The 17076-nt window shown below is 42.3% G+C and overlaps 1 protein-coding gene across 25 annotated transcripts in view; it reads left to right on the top strand.

Annotated features, from left to right (window-relative positions):
- MAPK8IP3 (mitogen-activated protein kinase 8 interacting protein 3) overlaps positions 1-17076 on the top strand; it is a 135220-nt gene that overhangs the window by 23325 nt on the left and 94819 nt on the right. The gene's annotated exons all lie outside the window — the stretch shown is intronic.

The raw sequence follows: 17076 nt of genomic DNA, 5'->3' as shown, positions 1-17076 counted from the left end.
TTCCCAAGGGAAGAGTAGACCCGCATACCAGTCTCTAACTGTTGCACAGATTGGAGTGCCATTCCAGCCATGGTAAGTAAGGGGCAGGTGCATCTGTTGTAGGGAAATCTTCATTGTGCATGCAGCATAAGTGCATGCTCCCCTGAGCATAAGGATTGTGGGGCTCCCCTAGTCCTCCCAAAAACTGATTTTGAAGTAGCAGTCCAAAAGGTGTGGGTAGGGGTCAAGTGTCCCTGGAGAAAAAATATGGGCACCCATTTGCGGCTCCTTGAGACCCATAGCAACAACTGTCTAGTAACTTGCATTTTGCTGAAGAAACCCATCAATGGCTGCGGAATAACAGATTCTTAAAAAATGTGTATTGGACGGGTACTGTAAACATGCGCCATCTTCCCTAGGTGACTGAGTGATATCAGTCTGTTGAGGGTCATACAGGCGGAAAGGGAGGATTTGCTGCAAGCATCTGGGTACAGGCCTGGCCCTTATGCTGCTATGCTGTGTTCCGCAATGATGCCTGCACAATTAATAACAGAGTGGCAGGGGGAAGTGTCTTATTGCGGTGGAAGAAATAAGGCTGCCCTCCCAATAAACCTTCTGCAAAGGATTGTAGAGTACCTATATGAAAGGGTCCTGGAGATATCCATGGAGGATTCTTGGAGAATCCCTGTGCACATAAATAATCTTTTCTGAGGTGAACCCTATACTTAAGCGCACCAACTATGTGGAAGCCCATCCCCACCCCCCACACACTGGTTTTTTCACTGTTATAAGAAGCTGGACTGGGGCTATAAGCACAGAAATGAGATTTGCGGTACATACTCCCCAGATGTGAATTCCCCGGCATCTTGGTCAGTTATGTTTTCCTGCATCCGGCTAGGCTGCTCCTGTGTCACAAATAGCTTCTGGCTTTCAGGGAGAAGTGATACCCGACTCATCTGCCCTCATTTTCCTCCTCCTCCTCATCTACAGACTCATCCTGGCCTCGGGTTTCCCTGAGGTATCTACGCTGTGTGGTGGTGTAGTGGTGAGGTCACCACCGAGAATTGCATGCAGCTCCTCGTAAAAGTGGCATGTCTTTGGTGACGAGCCAGAATGATTGTTAGCCTTCCTAGTTTTCTGATACGCCTGCCTCATCTCTTTGATTTTAACACGACACTGCTGCATGTCCCTGTTGTGTCCCTTCTCCAGCATGCCACGCAATATCTTCTCGTAGATATCCAAATTTCTTTTGCTGTCTCAGAGCTGAGCCAGAACAGACTCTTTGCCCCACAGACCGATGAGATCCAAGACCTCAGGTTGACTCCAGGTTGGAGCGCATTTGGGGCGTGCAGTCGCCATGATCAGTTCTGTTGGTAAGCTCTCTCCATGCTGAGCAAACAGGAAATGGGAATTCAAAATGGGAGGGGCTGTTTCCTGTGTACACGGCCACAATGCAGCAGAAGGCGAATGTCTAGAGCAGTCACAGCAGAACATTATGGGATACCTCCTGGAGGCCAATGACGTAGATTTATGTTGCGCTCTGCCTACATTGCTGCTCATTCAACCCACACAATTCGACGTCAGCTCTATGCCTCTTGTGGAGGTGGTTTTATTAAGTCAAATTTTCCCCACAATTTAGGTTGACGGAACTGACCTGCCAGTGGAGATGCATACATTTTGTGGTCGATGGAAGCCACATCCCGTCGACATACCTTGTCAGTGTAGACCAGGCCTGAACAGTTGTGTAACCCTGAGCAAGTCATTTCACTGCTGTGTTCCTGTGTTTTCTCTCTCATCATTTGTCTCTTTTGTCTGTTTAGACTGTGAACTCTTTGGGACAGGGACTGTCTGTCAGCTATATACATAGTGCTTAGCACAATAAGGCCCTGATTTTGGTTGGGATCTTGAATCACTACAGCAACACAACTAAGTTAACTAACGCAGAGCCACTATATAGTCATGTATACTTGAGGAAAACAAACCTTGTGTTTAAAATAAATTCAGATACTTTATTTCTGAGTCTGTTTTAAATCTTTGAAGCTCCCTTGCCATCCAGCAACTCTGTCTCAAGCACCTGCCCCTGCTCTATTCTCTGCACCCCCTTTCCTCAAGGCTCTGTCTCACAGCATCCCTCCTTCCAGGTGAACACATCAGTGTTGTAAATCAGCCAGAAGGGTCACTGCATAGTGAAAGGAAGGGCTGATGCTGGACATGCTGTCTCTGTAGCTTTCCCAGCTATTTATCATCTGTCTCCCATAGCTAGGCATAGCTCCCACTGGTGGACCAGCCCAACTTTGCATATTTTAAGAGAAGTGTCATGAGAAGAGAGTTTAGGTTCTCTTTGAAAAAGGACTCCAGCTTCTCGGAGCAGGATCACAGGAAATCTTAAACCCTGCATCTGTTGGCCAAAACGAAGATACCTTTGTATTTTGTTCTGCATGATGATGAGTGTAAGCTGTGAATATGCAAGCATTTTGTTGCAAGGAAAGAGTCCTGAAATTACCAATAGAAATAGGCTTCTGATCTCTAACTTCTGAGGATATCCGGGAGATTTTACTTCCACTACAAGCTGCCTGCTGTTAGATGACCAATTTCCCCAGCAGAAATCACAGTTTGTCTCTGAAGAGATTAGCAAGGCTTCAGGGAAAGCACTTAGCTCAGAGGGGCCGTCAGTCATGCATCTACGTATTATGTGCATCCATCTTGGTCTGCACTTTCTGAAAGTTTATTGTGAGAAGCTCTTCACAACGCGTCGGCTCAACTGGTTTGAAAATAGTTGTGGGGGACGGGAAGATTTATTTCTGATTCTTTCATGCTGTTGTGACTATCTTGCTGAGAAGTGACCTCATTTGATGTCAGCTGTATTTGAAGTATGAAATTAGCGTAAACTAGATCCCAGCCTGCTTTTCAGTTGGTTTAATAGAGGCTCATAGGCTGGAGTTTTGAAAGAAAATATTGAAAACATTACAAGTTCTTCACTTGCTGTTTGGGATACCTGAGATCCCTTTGGCATGGGAAGGCTTGGCATTTGGGTAGAAGAGATTACTCTGCTTAGATGTGTGTTGTGGTCGGGGAGGCTAGAATCTGGGACTAGGAGTCTGGTTTCCTGGATTCTATCCTTGGCTGTGACTTTGAGTCATGCTTGGGGCAAGTTACTTAGGCCCAGATATTGATTTGAATGGGAGTTATCTTTTGATGATCTGGGCCTGTTAGCCTGTCTTTGCCAGTTTCTTTCTGTACAATGAAGATAATAATATTTCCCTTAATAATACTTGTTCCAGGATAATTCTGAGGTATATTTCATTAACCCCTTTGAGATCCTTGAAGAGAAGGAGCTGTAGAAATGTAAAGCATTGTTATATTTGGAACATTTTAAGGTAATTTTAGGTACATCTTCAAATTTGCTCTTGTCTAACTACAGTGCCAACTGGATCCATTTTAATTGAATTGTCTCCTTTTATTATTAGTATTTGTTATGTATTGCATATCTTTCTGTGACATCATTGGTATAGTACCTGGATTCCCTTTATATGGATTAAACTGTACCTCAGGATCCCACAGAGGGAACAGCTCCTTCACTCCTAGCTGTTTTCTTAAGTGGATCAGTTCCAGAAGGCGACAACCCAGGAGAGCAGAGGGTTTAGACTCTACAACTCAATTAAGAGAAGCCATACATAAATAAAGGGAAAGTGGATTGAATCCTAAAGGTGTCAGGGGTAGGGCTTACCTGGATCTCTTGTGAGACATGATGATATAGTTGAGGACCTTCTATGCAGAAAGCCTTACCACAGCTTCTTATGTGTTTTTGCCTGGAGATCTGTCAGCCAAGGGCATTCCATTGATCACATATTTTGCACTGGAGTGCAAGGAGAAAGGCAGCTGTTAAGATAGCCGGGTCTTAGCCTTTTTAAGGAATCTCAGTTCTTTTTACCCTTCTCTGCTCTCTCCATACCACCTCCTCTCCCAAAACCCCAGTGCACAGTTCTTAAAAATGTTTTTATTATGCATACCATGAGGAAAGGCCCTACACTCCACAGGGTGAGAATAGCTGCTCTAGTATATTGAGCTCATACTCAAATTTTCACAGTCAACATTTTTATAGTGCTTTAGGCTGCAGGGTTTGAGATATGGAAGCTTTTATTATTTGTTATGACAGTGGGCCAGAAAAAACTAAGCGCCTTTGCAAGTTGCCTGGCCCAAATCTGACTTTTAAAGACATATTAAAGAAAAATACAAATAGTAAAAAGGATTATTCCTTATAAGTAGACTAGAGCTTTGATATGCAAGTGTATTGTTGGTGGTTATTTGATGTTTACATATATCTTGTTGGAGGTTAACAATGTAGATGAACTGTTTTCCTGTCTATTGATTTGATTAAAAGTTCAAAAGGAATATGTTCCCATTTAGATGGGACTTCAATGTAACAATACTATTGTTTTTATTTCTCTTTGAAGTTTAAGTAGTAAATGCCAATTACCTTGTGCTAATGTAACTAGTGTGCACAGGACATTGGAGATGATACTTCAGAGCCACAAGTAATCACATATTAATTGTTCAAGGAGGTACCTGCTGTCAAGAAAATATCGGTCAGCCTGTATGGATCTATAAAGGACTCTAGTGGACTGATCCTTTTTATCTCAAATCTGTCCAAGCTTGTCAAGAAAAGTTTGGATTGTAGGATTGGGATCCCAGCACCAGCCTGGAATCACCCTGCTAATTCTCATGGGAGAATTTGAACAAACTCTGCACGTGGACTATTTAGTCTTCATTTCTCTGGTCTGGATTACTACCAAAGAAGCTGTAGACAAGGACTGATGACCCCAAAGTTGTTTGGGTAGTTTCAGACACTTTGCAATTTAAGAACTTTGCAACTCATTTATCATCTTTGCTTTGAAACGGGCTTATAACTTTATTTTCATCTATGTATATTTATTTTCATACTGAGCTTTTAACCATTACTCTTTTTTCTTTGTTTTAATAAATATTAGTTTAGTTAATACGCATTGGCTTTAAGCGTGTATCTGGGTAAGATCTGAAGTATTCATTGACCTGTCTGGTAATGTGTCCGATCCTTTGGGATTGGTAGAACTTTTTTACATATGATGGATAAAGATTTTCAGTAATCATATTTGACCTGGCTGTCTGGGTGCTAGCCAAAGGGCTGTATAGTTTTAAGGAAACTGTGTTTTGTCTTCTGAATGGCTATTGAGGTGATCAGAAGTTTTTTGTTGCTGACTTGCTATATCTTATGGAAGAAAAACCACCAGTATTTTGGGCTTTGCCTTCCCCATTTTTTGCATTTTGCCCAGTTTAAGCTATCTCAGCATGGCTTCCGTGGAGACCAACGTTACACTTGTGTGAACTACAGAGGGTTTATTTGGGTTCATTGTACACTGACACACATGGAGGTTGCCAATGGCTATGTGCATTTTAAAAGTGTTAGAGACTGAGCAAAGTTTAGCCACAGTGGCAATAAATGGACATCTTGCTGTCAATAGGTCAGGCTGGACTCAGTGAAGCCCAAAGATGGAGCGATGCTATCCCTTTCTGTCCCTCCATCCTTTCCTTCAGAAAAACACCACTGTGCATGAATTAAACCTGAGTAATTTCTAGTGATGTGCTGAATCCCCAGTTGGGGTTTGATAGGTATGTCTGGTAGTTAGTCTAGAGGTGTTTGGGTTCACTGAATATTTTTTTTCCACAGAGTAGTACAAATATTGTTATGGGCACTAGTAATACCACGTTCTGCCCTCTTCTATGCCCACAGATTTGGAGAGTTGATGTGGATTCAGCATTCAACAGGTTTGATAGCGAATGTTTAGTTTGGCTAAATTCCCTGAAAAGTGGATTTGTCCCATCCCTAGTATTTTCTAGTACTGTAGGTAAAATTACTTCACAGGTAAATTTCCTGGCATCAAATCCTGTTTTGGAAGATCTTTTTGTTAGGAAGGGATCTTAGAGCCTAGTCCGGTCATCAGATTGGGGTTTTGGAAGAGAGAAGTCGATGGGGATTAAGGGGCTGCAACAGATCCCCCTTGTAAACGCGAGTGATTATTTAAATGCATGTTCCCAATCACCTCAAAACAGCCTTGCATTGTACTGTGAAATCCAAAACCACTAACTGAATTTAACAGATTTAAATTGCAAATACTTCTAAAAACAAACTATTAAAAAAGCACTTCTGCCTTATTTACCTGCTGAGTGCAGGTTTTTGTATTTTCTTTTCAAGAGTGGAGAGTGTAGCTGTTTAAATGAGTGCAGGGAATGCTGTACTAGGTGCTTTGAAAACTCTTAGCGGTCACAGGGGAAACACTAAGTATGTCTGAATTTCCTCTGACTGATGTAAATCAGAAGTAAGTCCCTGGAAGTTAATGGGAGTAAAAAGTGAAAGGCCAGAAGAGAATCAGTCCTTACCTTGCGAGATTTAAGAACAAGATTTAAGTGAAAGAGAAACTGACATTCATATATTTTGTTTAAAAAGTATATACAGTTCAACGTTTAAAGATGTTTATTTTGTTAATGATTTAGGATCTTTAATGGCTTGTTAATTTTGTAAAGCTATGTAGTTCACCATTGAAAAGGCAGCTATGGGTATGTCTACACTGACAGCGGCAAAGTCGCTGCCGTTAGATCGACCTATCTGGATTGACTGAGCGGTCAGTGAAGACCCGCTCAGTCAATCCAGAATTCGATGCAGTAAAACCACCCCCTCAAGTGACGTAGCGCTGCGTCGATGGGAACGCGGTTCTTCTTAGCGTGTGCAGTGAAGATGCCACGCAGAAGGGAAGCACAGCAGTCGACAGGAGTTATGCAAGCTACTCTGCATAACTTGTGTAACTCCTGTTGACTGCTGCCGAATCGCCTGGTAAGTGTAGACCAAGGCTACGTCAGTTTTGGTCAGTGGAACATTCTGAACACTCATAAAAAGGGAAGCACATTTTCTCCTTTATCAGCTGTTACTAGCAGTTGAAATAGAAATTGTCTCTAAAGCCAGCCTGCTGGTGGCCACCACCCAGCTGAAAAATGGCATGGTTTTGGGGTTCTCCTTCTCATAGTTAGATGAAAATGATGTGCCTAGTGCTCCAGCACTGCTGGTGTCTTAGATGATGTCATGATTTGGCTGTACAAGAACCACAGTGAGAGACTGCAGTGCTGATTTGAATTCCAAATACTGTATAGTAGACATCTACCTGGTGAAAAACTGATCTCCATGTAGTACAGCCAATGGGTATTGAACCCAGGCCTGTAGGGTTCATGGGAACAGCCTCATCTCACCCCTCCTGCAGGCAGTCTGCTGACAATTGCTTACTTGGGGCAAATGATGCCCAGCTCCAGTGTGTGGTTTCGCCACCTGAGGTCCGATTGGCGAAGTCCCAGAATGGCCACGTAAGCCAGCAGCTGGAACAGGAAGCTGTCTGAACAACTGAGCTCCCCGCTGCTCTGGACTGTGTGCCTTGTACTTCCTGCCCTTGCTCCCGCAGCTTGATTTCCTGGCATCCCAAAGCAGCTTGACTGCTGGCATCTGAGGTGTGGTTCCTGACTGCTAGCTTGGCTCCTGCCTCTGACCATCTGATATCCTGACTTTGGTTCCCAATTCATGGTTCTGATCTCCAGTTTGTCTCCTTTTCTAACCTCCTGGCATCCTCGCCAGCCAACTCTTGGCTCCTGTCTTATGACTGTTGACTCTGGATCCAACTACTAGGTCTGGCTGTGCATGACCTGGTCGTGTCACTATGTATAACAGTAATGTAGAGTGAAATAGATACAGCTTCCTTTTAAGGGAATGGAACAACTTTTCATCTTCAAAAAATAACACAAAACTCACTCATGTAGGTCTGATTGTGGTTTGGGTCGGAATAGCTGATGGCAGTAGATTGCTCTGGGCTGTTTTATTTATCTCTTGTCCTCTCTTTCCTCTGTTAATGCATTGTCACCCTAACCTCCTACATGGTCAGCTGTATCAGGAATTGCCTGTCTAGGGCTTAGACATCAAAACCTCTGAGAAAAACCAGACTGCCAACATGAAGGCAAAGTTTTCTCACCTTAAAATTGTCTTCTCCTTCTCCTCCCCCACCATCATCATCAAGAGGTTTCATGTTGCAGTGACCTGTCTAGGGAGGTCCCTAGGGAAACCACATGGAGCATGGCTTGCACTCCCAATTTGAAGTATCGTGTCCAGTTTTGGGCCTCCCACTACTGGAAGGACAAATTGGAAAGAGTCCAGCAAATGGCAATGAAAATGATTAGGGGGCTGGAGTTGGGGTTGGCCCTGCTTTGTGCACGGGTTGGACTAGATGACCTCCTGAGGTCCCTTCGAACCCCCATCTTCTATGGTTTAGAGTTCCAAACTGATTTTGTATCATCCAACAAGGGTCACTGTTAGATCTTACTCCTCTCCTCTTCTCAGAAAGTGCTAGTGCCACCTCCACAGTGCTTCCATCTCCTACCAGCATAGTGCGAGTGAGGCAGTGACTGAAATTCAGCCTGTAGTATTCCATCTATGGTAGAATGCTATCTTACCACCCCGTGCCAGCCCTAGATCAAGACAGTGTTGTAAGATTTCTTCATATATGTAACTCCAGAGACTCTATTTGATTTATTATTGGTGTGATATGATTGTTTATGACTGTATGTTACTATATTTGGTCAGTGTCTTTCCTTGTTAGATGCCAATAAACAAGCAGGCTAAGCTCTCTGCCTTGTAGTCACTTATTTTCACAGGGAAAGTTACTTTTTGCCTTAAAATGATTTTATGCCAGATATTTTTTCCCTTTAAAGCCTCTTTTCTGTGAGTCATTGCAGATTATGACATTCTAATCATGTATTATTATAAGCCAGTTATATTGCTTGAAGTCTGGGGATAGAATCCAGTAGGAAGAAATCCATATGACTAATTTTTATATGCAGTAATTTTGTACTCCAGTTTTCTCAGGTCACTGGGGTATGTGTTGATTTTTCTGGTGTGATGAGCAGTGTACAAGAACGTCTGATCCTGTAACTCCTCCTATTTCTGTAAAATGAAATATTCATATTGGTAGTGTAGGCCTCAAATATGACTGATTATAACTCTTCTCTACTCTAGTAAGAAATGCCCTATAGAATGTTGCATATATGTATTCTCAATTAGGGGTTTTATAAGTGCAGATGGGCAGGATATGGTCCAACGTGTGCGGTGTGTTGCATTTTGAAACAAACTGTACTCTATGGTTTCTGAGGAGTGTCTGTGCATTTTTGTTGGACCTATTTAAAGCATAAATAAATAAAGATAACACCATTAGTTCCTCTGGTGTTTGTTTCTGCTTATATCAGGGATGCTGCTGCATGGAAAAAGAAGTAATCCAACATGCTGTGATAGTTTCAGGTCTATTAGAAATGCAGACACTAAAATTAAATGTTTACCATGTAGAGAAGGACACAGGGAAGGTTTGCTGAAGCTTTTAAGGGAGCATGGAACAACTACAAAGAAAATTCAGACTGGGAGAAAATGATTGGACACTGCCTGGCAGTAATATGATGTTTACAGTATGTTTTATGATTCAGACCAACATGCTGACTTTCGTGGTATAACAATGTTGATCAGTCAAAAATCCTTTCTTCTAGGGAAATGGAACTTTATTAACAAATGTAATAGATGTTTAAAACCGAAATCCCTGTTCTCTAGAACTGTGTATAGTATTTGTTTTTCTTTCCTTTACTCTTTTTGAGCTGCTTTCAAGCTCCCTTTATCATGCTTTTTTTTAATAGTTATATCAATGAAGAATGAATAGATTGGCTTAACCATCAGTACAAATCTTATACTTTTTATTCTCCCTCCCCCTTTCTTTTCTTTCACCTGCCCTGTAAAACTTGCTGTGACGCTATGGCTGCTTATGAAGAAGTGTTAGGAAGAAACTAAATAGTGGCCCCAATCCTACAAACACTTACTTACATGCTTAATTCTACTGCTGTGAGGAGCCCCATTGAAAGCAAGGGGATTGATTACTCGTAGCAGTAAAGTTGAGCACGTGCGTAAGTGTCAGTGAAATCAGGACCATTAACTTTTTTTTTATTATTAAATTAAGGAAACGCTGTCAGCTTGTTTTTGTTTTTTAAAATTGGTTAATTTAAAAAATTCTACTTTTGTATAGAGCCCTGTTTAAACAGTGTGCCTTGAACTGTTTTTTTTAAGAAGCCTTAAAAAAATGCTATTGGTTGTTTTTTGGCTTCCTGTTAATGTTTATAAGAACCTTGTCAGTAAGGGAAAAACTTAGTAAGCGCCTCATTCCAAAACCTGTTGAAGACCATGGATGTTGGATTAGATCCTAAGGTCCTGTGTGAGTAGGCCCTTCTGCTTTTAGTAGGAATATTCTTATGAAGCCTATGTTTGCCTCAGGTTTCCTCTGTACTTAGCATTGCTACTGAGTGGGGCAAAGGGGGTAAGTCTGCTCTTGGAGCTGTTGTGGAAAAGAATCACACTGCTACATTTTAGAGTTGGATAGGGTGCAGCTTTAATTGTGACACACACAATCACATAACCATAGCTATGGGGAATACTATAGCCATAGGGAAAACCCAGGTGACTATAGGGAAGTCAAGCAGCATGTCTGGATGCTGGGCAAATGTACTTCACCTGGCTACCAGATACAAAAGACGTATATAGGGGTTGCTTAGGTTCATTTACATGTTGATCGTATAGTGGAATTTGATTAACAGTTTATACTTAACAGGAAAGACAATCACAATGCACAGTGGGGCACACCAGACGCCCTCACAGGAACACCCAATGAGTCACTTGAGTATACAATGTAGTTTTCAGGGACCCTGGCTAATACCCGAAGATGGGTGGTTACACAGTACCTGTTCAAATGCTAATTTGTATGGAGTGAGTTTCTATGGGGCCGGTAAGACAAAGGGGGGCAGGTTCTGGTGCTTATCGAAACTCTGTTCACAGACTTCAAAAGGCTTAAGGCTTATAACAGAGAACTTGCATCTGAGGTGTGGTTCAGAGACCTCTTGTGGGATTTTAGCATCTTTATCATAATTTCAGTTGAGGCATTCTGTTAATGGTTTAGCCTGGGGCTTCTATTTCAGTTTCAGGCTACAACTTCATGCCAGGCCTTCTATGACCAATTTCAGACCAGGCATTCTCTTAACCAATTTTATGATTAATTCTTTGATTCCACAGAGCAGAACAGAGATTGAGGTGTGTGTGTCTTCTGGTTGTCTGGGTTGAATTAATGGGTCGTGAAAGAACTGGTTGAAACTGACCCTGGTCAGCAGAAGATCTAAAAAGAGTATAAGACCCCCAACCACTGAACAATGGGCACAGAAACAGCAGGAAACCCGGGCAGTGGCAGGGGGAACACATGAACTCAGCTGGGGAACAAAGGAGGAATGTGTTGAGTAGCTGGAATCAGGACTGCCCAGTGGAGAGACACTGCTCATCTTCAGCTGACAAAGGGAGAGAGCCAGAACCAGACATGTTCAGGCCAGGAAGGACGATGGCTTAACCTTTGCCTCTCTTTGCTAAGTGAAGGACTTTCAGAACCTGTATGCCAGGGGACTAATAAATTGGTATGTTGTTTTGAAAAGGCTGCCTGCTGTCACTGCAGATACTCACGGAGAGCACGGCACCCTGAAGAGGTACGGTACGAATCTCCTGTGGGAATCTGGCTTGGCTCAATTCACCTCAGGGAGCACACAGAGATAGAAAGGATCACCCTGTTCTGGAGGCTGAGGGCCTGCCCCTGTGGAGCTGTGTGTACCCTTGGGGTTCAGCACACAAAAGGGTCACACCCAAGGGACTGGTTACAGGCAGGGGCATAGGCCACACACTGTGGATCTGTGACACCTTACAAAACCCTATTGATGATGTCAGAGGGCTCCTGCACATGTATAAGTCTCCGTGTGTATGGATCTGATTTCAGGAGCTAGGCCTAACAGACTACAGAGAAGCGAAACTGACTGTACCCAAAGTCCTGTGAAATCTGTAAACAAACTGAATAAAATAGAGAAACTTTTCTCCTAACTTCTTTCAGCGAGAGCTGCCTTGGGTGCGTAGGGCCGACATTTTCAGACAAATGTTTGACAGCAGCCTCTTCACATTGCTTGGGTGGAATCCTGGCCCTATTGAAGTCAATGGCAAAAGTCCCATTGACGTCAATGGGGCCAGGATTTTATCACGTGTGTCTTAAATATAGAAAATGTTGAATGATTAGAATATTTATATACAAGGCTCCATTTCAGTGAGTGATATGTCTTTCATTTTTTACATGTGGTCTTAATACTATATTAATTGCTTCTAAGCCTTTGGATAATTTAATAAAAGGGCGATGTTCTGCTAAAAATCTGCCCTGGCTTAATGTTAGTGGGAGGTAGCTTACTTGCAGTGGGACTTCTCCAGCTTTTGCTGTTCCCCTAGTGATTTGTATCATTAATGTTCCTGTCACTAGCCCCCTTTCAAGAGGCTGTTCAGAAAGGAGCACAGGTGCCAGAAGTGATTGTTCTTGGCAAACAGCTGGCACGGCTTAGTTGTTCTCTGTGATCCGAGGGTCTGTACTGATAAGCAAAGGGATTTGTATCCCAAGTGCCTCACTAGATATTAACACTCTTCTCTGAACACTATATGAAAAGTTGTGGTATCAAAAGCTACTGCTTGATATCTCTAAAGCAGGGGTGTCAAACTCATTTGCTATGGCGGGCCAGATTTGAATTAAATGTACTTCAAGTGGGCCATACATACCATAAATCAAAATACTAGGCACGTTTGGAGCGCTGTGTCTCGTGCACACAGCGCTCCACGTGCTGCTGCCAGAGTACACACATCTTGCAGCAGCGCATGCTGCCGCCAGGGGCCAGACCAGAAAGGTTGGTGGGCCATATCCGGCCCGTGGGCCGAATGTTTGACATCCCTACTCTAAAAAGCATTACAGGAGAGAAGGGGGTGCTAAGTGAGCAGAAACAACAATAAGGAATGTGCTTGCTTTATTGGGAAAGGCTACAGTTGTAAACACTCTCCTCCCCCGCACCTGCTTGACCTGGCTTGGTTTTTCAACCTCTCTCTGTGGACCTGGGATCTTACTCCCTATCAGCCATTCAGACTCTGTGATGCACATAGTGAAACATCACATGAGGCAGCCTCTTCAGTGTCATCATAAAAAAGCTATTTCAGATAGGGTGACCAATTTTATAGGGATAATTCTGATATTTGGGGCCTTGTCTTATATAGGCGCCTATTAACCCGTGTTCTGTTTTTTTTCACACGTGCATCTATCTGGTCACTCTAATTTCAGAGCCTAATTTCAGAAAAAGTAGCCTTTCAGAGATGGAGTGGGCCAAATTCTACCGTCAGTTACTGGTAGCGGAACAGAGGACAAAATTTGCATAAGGCTTGTCTATGATGCTTTCATCCACTGTGGGGTATTAATCACAATCTCAATCTTAAACTGAGTTGTCTCTGTTATTTCTTTCCTAAATACAGCAGAAATCTGTTAAGTACCTAACTTTGTACACTAAAAAAATATTAACAGATTAGTCAGTTGCCAGTTTTTTGTTTTTGTGATTGCTCTGAGATTGCAAAATGGAGAGCTGAATAAAGAGACATAGCTAAGCACCAGCCTTTCATTAAATATTTGTAAAAGAATTAGCCTTTTAATCAGTCTCCCTGAATTAAACCAAATCATTGAGAATAAGCTAATTAATGCTATTAAAGATGACCTCCAAAATGGGAATAAAATTGGTGTTGTGCATTCTTTTGCTTCCTTGTGAAGGACCCAGAAGTCTGTGAAGTATTTTTAAAAAACATCTGTTTGGTGTTTTTTTTTAACAGTAAAATGTAGGTCCTGTCTAGTTTGGAAGACTCTCTTATGACTGGAGAACTAGTAAAATGAGAACGTCTCAACAGCCAAGTGATTGACAGTTGAGCAAGTGAGGGTTGAAGGGGATTTAGTCAGACTGTTTAAAGACTCTTTGTTTCTTGTCTGTCTTTGTTAGCACCAATTTAATTTTGCCTAACTGACATTTTGGGGAAAAGAAATCTTTGTTAAAAATTCAGAGCCCCTCATACATCTCCTGAGACACTCAAAAAGTCCTCCTGGAAAACCAGGGAAGAACAGGGTTGATATTCCTAATATTTCTAAAGTAAAAATACAAGCATGGGGGCTCAGGGGAAACAGATACGGCAACCCAAACAACTTTTATAAAACCAATCAGTTCAAAACTTCTCAAGCTCCTTTATACATCCCAAAATGAGGAGGAGGGGGAGGGGGAAGAGCACAAGCCAAGTTTAAAAAAAATCTTTAGCAAGTCACTGTTGTTAAAAAACTAGGAAAAAACTAGATGTAGCTAAAATTTTATAAATAAAAAGTACAGACCTATATAAAAAGTGACTCATTACAAACCAATTAAGTAGTCAATCACAGGAATGGTCAAGCATGAAAAATGATGTGATTTATAGAGAAAAAAGATCCAGTTCACAAACATAACAAGGTTACAATGTTACTGATCCTACTGAAAGTAACAGGAAATGTGCCAGTGGCTCTTATCTTGCAGGGGAAGTAGACTCTACAGAATAGTGTCTATATGGCCTTTTTTACAATATTTTTAAAAAACCCTCAAACAAGTGTAATGCATCTTCACATTAATTTCCTGGCGTTCCCTGCAGGCTTTTGCCAACAGGTCTGTTAGAATGATGATATGGGTTCAATCCGTCTGCTGAATTAAAAAGAAAAACCATGCCATTCATCATGGCAGGCATAGAGAAGATGGAGCAGTTATTTTATTATGTAGACTAGAGCGTTTGTGGACTATTCTATAGGGGCGTGTATGGGGATGACACTATTTGAAGTTGTATGCAATGTTGTAGCCATGTCGGTCCCAGGATATTAGAGACACAGGAAAATAATAAAAGACAAAAACACCCTATCACCTGTGGGTGAACACTTTTCACAAAACAATCACTCTATATCTGACCTATCAGTCCTCATCCTCAAAGGAAACCTGCCCCACATTTTTAGAAGACAAGCCTGGGAGTTTAAATACATAACTTTGCTAGACATTAACAGCATGGTCTGAATCGAGAGACTGGATTAATGGTTTATTACAACAATCTCTAATCCACTAACAACCCCTCCGGATGCCTCTCCCCCTCCCCCACCCCATGAGCGGGAGGGTATTAACAGGCCACTTCACCTTGAAAGGTCCCTTGAAATATGTATAACCACTTGTGCTAAACAATCTGTTCCCCCTTGTATTTAGTGTGACACTCTGAGTACGGTTCTCAGCCCTGAGGAAGAGCTGCGTAAGCTCCAAACCTTGTCTCTGTCACCAACAGAAGTTGGTCCAATCAAAGATATCACCTCCCGCACCTCGTCCCACTACTGGAAGTTGTCAGTGCTCGCCACCACTAGGTGGAAGGTTGCGTGCTCCAGCAGGCAGAGGAAGTGGAATGGAAAAGAAACAGTAAGCATTAGCATACAGGGTGTCAAGCGCAGGAGAAGACAGAGCCTGGGGAACATGTCCAGTGCAGCGGACCTCACTGGTCGGAGTAGAACTGGTATAAGGGCTCAGTGCTGCTCCTCCTCTTAGCTCCCAGGTTAGGAAGTGTTTGGGGGACAGCCCCAGGGTGGGAGAAGGGAGGCAAAGGTCGTAGTCAGAACACAATGTTCTAGCTGTGTTCTCTGCTTCCCATCCTGAGTCTGCTCTGTCTTACACTGGCCTCTAGTTGCCCCAGAAAATGGGGGGCCCACAAGTGACTTAAAACCACCCCTGCCATCTCCCAGATCTTGATTTGCAGCTCAGCATCAGGGCCTGGAATTCTGAAATGGAATTTAACGAACCATTAGCATATGTTCCTGACTCACTCACCGTTCAAAACAGACAAACACAAAACTGGAGGCTGGAAAGCTATTCTGGTGGGCTCTGTGTTGTGTATGGGAATTTGTCTTTGGTCACATATACAAAGAGATTTTAATGTTAGTCCCTTTCCAGAGGCCACTGTTCAGTTGAAACTATCCATACAAACAGTCCTGGGTAGCATCTCTCAATAATTAGGCGTAGTGCCAGCATGGATCCACTGCATTTGGAGCTAAATTTAATGTCTGATACATTCAAATCTTTATCTGTATCTCACTGTTCCACATGGTCACTTTACAGCAAGCACTTACCCAATACACGGCAGGAATAAAATATCCTGCTCTAAAGTGACATTTTATGGAACTCTTAACCTGAAATAAGATATTTTTCTGTTGTATTTTAACTCTTATTATGTATTTGGGAACATGCACATCAATAAGAATCTTTTTCAGTTGTATATTTTATTCAATAAGCTATGCTGCTATTTCTGCAATCACTCCAGTGTTGTTACTTTAAGATGAGGTATGGGAGCTGAGTCAACTCTGGTCTTTTTCTCTCTCCTCTCTTCGTTAAGAGCAGTCACCTAGTTTTTCCCCTCTTGTCTACAAGTTCAGAAGTCGTTTCCTTTCCAGACTCAGCCTCCCCACCTGCCTCACCTGTCTTTCCAGCTGCTTCTTCATCAAGGAGTCATGCTTGAAGTCCTTACCAGGACGTCCTCCACTTTTCAATGTTGATGTTGCTCTGAGCTAACCATCCACTGCTGTAGAGCCCTGCATGGGAGTATTTTTAATCCCTTTCCACCCCGCAGTACCCACTCCCACCCGCTCTCGCCTTGTTTTTTGCATTTTTATCCTGCTCCCACCCACAAAAACCTTAGATCCCACAAAACCCACAAGAGAGACTGATTCTCCCATGCTACTAAAAAAATAAAAATTTGGTTAATATATTTTATATATATAAACAAAATTCAGACAGATTTTTTATCACTAAAAGACTAAAACCATGTTAAAAATACTTTAATTCCTGTTATAATAGACATCAAATCTCTTTCTATCCCTCACTTAAATTTAAGTATTAAAACCTTTATTTTAAAAAAAAATCTATTTTCCGCAAATTACCACTGTCTGGCTTTTTTTTTTTTTGCCCACCCGATCCTGGCCCCAACAAAGTACATTTTACCCACTCCCGCTATAATGATAGCGGGTCCTGCAGGACCCGCGGGATGCCAGTTCTGCTGCAGGGCTCTACACTGCTGTTTCCCCACAC

Source organism: Emydura macquarii, unplaced genomic scaffold, assembly GCF_026122565.2.
Source record: "Emydura macquarii macquarii isolate MOO-44397 ecotype Brisbane River unplaced genomic scaffold, CSIRO-AGI_Emac_v2 contig_1348, whole genome shotgun sequence".
In the NCBI taxonomy this organism is placed as follows: Eukaryota; Metazoa; Chordata; order Testudines; family Chelidae; genus Emydura; species Emydura macquarii.
This window is presented reverse-complemented; position numbering and strand designations above follow the sequence as displayed.